Source organism: Felis catus, chromosome D4, assembly GCF_018350175.1.
Source record: "Felis catus isolate Fca126 chromosome D4, F.catus_Fca126_mat1.0, whole genome shotgun sequence".
Classification (NCBI taxonomy): Eukaryota; Metazoa; Chordata; class Mammalia; order Carnivora; family Felidae; genus Felis; species Felis catus.
Genome location: NC_058380.1, coordinates 87,369,910 through 87,372,770, shown reverse-complemented (window position 1 = coordinate 87,372,770; position 2,861 = coordinate 87,369,910).

Genomic DNA, 2,861 nt, shown 5'->3' with positions numbered 1-2,861 from the left:
TTCTGGAGGAAGTGACAAAGATGAGGAGCTCCAAATTGAGAGGGAGTTGTCCAGAGTGGGATTTTCCTGGCAGAGGGAACAGTATAAGCAACTGTCCTGACCCCACAGTGTGGCTGGATGGAATGGGCAAAAGAGAGGGAGGGGGCAGGTGCTGGGGGAGGGGGACGGGCAGGGGCGTGGCCACCTAAAACTCTGAAAATTACCACCGATGGTGAGGACAGAAGAGAGCTCTGAAGGATGGGTTGGTTATTTGATTGGGCTTTGCTTCTTTAAAAAATTTAAAAAATTAGGGGTGCTTGCATGAATCAGTCGGTTGTGTGTCCGACTTCAGCTCAGGTCATGATCTTGAGGTTTGTGGGTTCGAGCCCCACATCAGGCTCTGTGCTGACAGCTCAGAGCCTGGAGCCTGCTTCAGATTCTGTGTCTCCCTCTCTCTCTCTCTCTGCCCTCCCCCACCCCATGCTCAGGCTCTCTCTCTCAAAACATAAACATTAAAAAAATTTTTTTAATACGATGTAACATTCATATAGGAGATTCCGAGAATTGAATGTGTACAGCTTGATGAAGTCCCATAAACTAAGCACATTTGTGTAAGCAGCCCGCAGATCAAGAACCAGGGCTCTGGGAGACCCTGACACCCTGTCTAGTCACTCCAGGGTGACACCAGACATTAGGTTGGTCTGAATTTTGTGGTTTTTTTAAAAAAATTTTTAATGTTTATTTATTTTTGAGAGAGAGAGAGACAGAGACTGAGCGGGGGAGGGGCAGAGAGAGAGGGAGACACAGAATCTGAAGCAGGCTCCAGGCTCTGAGCTGTCGGCACAGAGCCCGACACGGGGCTCGAACCCAGGGACCGCGAGATCATGACCCGAGCCGAAGTTGGACACTTAACCGACTGAGCCACCCAGGCACCCCTGAATTTTGTACTTTCTATAAGCAGGATCCTACAGTAGGTACTTTTTGCAGGGGGCTTCCTTCACTAGCATTGCATTGGTGAGATGTATCCATGCTGTAGCCTCTAGTTATGATTTGTTCACTCTTGCCAAGCGGCATTCCATGGTGTGAACACCCCACAGTTTATTTTCCGTTTGACTCTCGATGGACATTTTGGGGGGGGGGGTCAGAGTTTGGGGAGTTATGAGTAGTGCTGCTCAGAACATTCTTGTGCATATCTTTGCCGCGCCAGAGGACGCATTTCTGACGGAGACATGCGCGGGAGTCGTGGCAGCGTCCCAGAGACGGCAGAGATGGTGGGCCCAGCCGCCATGTGGACGAGAGGCTGGGCAGTGTGGATGTGCACGCTGCAGGGAGGCTCCCGGGAGGCTGCAGGAGCCACCTGCCTCCTCCCTGGGCTGAGGGGTGGACCAGTGAGGCCCCCGGTATCGCTCCCAACAAATCGGGAGGTGCTCCACTCTTGGTCGCTTGCACTAACTTCACTACAGCCTGCAAAGCAGCTCTGAATGCGCCCAGTTTATAGCTGAGGACAGTGAGGCTCTTGAGTGTCACCCCCCAGCCCCCATTGGCCAGGTCACCGGGCTAGTGTGTCAGAGCCAGGATTCAAACCCAGGTCTGTCTGCTCGGCAGGCCCAGGTTTGGAAGCAGCCTGCATCCGATGAGCCCAACTGCTGGCTTCCTGCTCCCACTTGCCGGAGGAGTCCTCAGGGGAGTCCTGAGACCCAGGCTCTTCCAGAGTCCCCAGGCGTCCCAGGCAGGACTGGTCTTTCTTCTGGCACGGAGCTCACAGGGCAGTCCTCAGAGGCACAAAGTCCAACTCTGTGCACCGTACCCCAGCCGCACTGGTTCGTGCTCAGAGTCCTTTAGGAACCTCCCCATCTCTGGGCCTGGTTCCCCAAAATGTGCCGCTGCCCTCTAGATTAGAGGTTCACCCGTTCACTTCAGAAACCCAGTTCTCCGGCAGTGCCAGACCAGGAATGGGCACATCAGGGATGAAGAATGAACACGACCAGTGGGGCGCCACCCTCAGGAAACTCATTCCAATGAAAGTCTGTGGAACTCCTGGACCCCGAAGATGCCAGTTAGAAAGACAAATGGTCTCGGGGCACCTGGCTGGCTCAGTCGATAGAGCGTGCAACTCTTGGTCTTGGTGTCGTGGGCTCAAGCCCCACGTGTGGCATAGAGTTTACTTAAAAAGAGGCGGGGGAGGCGCCTGGGTGGCTCAGTTGATTAAGCATCTGACTCTTGATTTCAGCTCAGGTCATGATCTCACAGTTCGTGGGTTAGAGACCCACGTGGGGCTCTGGGCTGACAGCATGGAAGCCTGTTTGGGATACTCTCTCCCTCGCTCTCTGCCCCTCCCCGACTCGCACAAGCTCTCTCTCTAAAATAAACAAACAAAAAAAGAGTACCTTTCCAATAACCTACCGATGTCTGACTGCCTGTGGAAACATCTACAGATCTGGCAGGCTTAGGTCTGGCCCATTCCTACCTGCTCCGGCCTTTTGCACTGGCTCTCATGGGCTCGGCCGTCTACGTGACTAAACCTGAGCCTGCCCCCTGCCCCCGACAGCTGGTCCAACACCCGTCTTACAGACATGGGCACAGGGGCCCGGAGAGAAGTGACCTTAGCTAGATGCTGCCTGAGCTGGATCCAGGCTGTCCCCCACCAGTGGCCTTAAGCACTGTGCTGACCACTCCCCCACCTCACCCCCAACCCTAGGGGCCCTCCCTGTGTGACGGACCCATCCACGCTGCCGGGTTGCCAAGTGGCCTCAAAGGGGCTCGCCAGGCTTCCCTCGGCCTTTGCCCTCCCGGAAACTCCACCAACTGCACCCCAAGGAGCGAGTCCCCAGCGGTGGCCCAGGAAGCAAATGGACCCATCAGCATGGCAACGTGGAAGGACA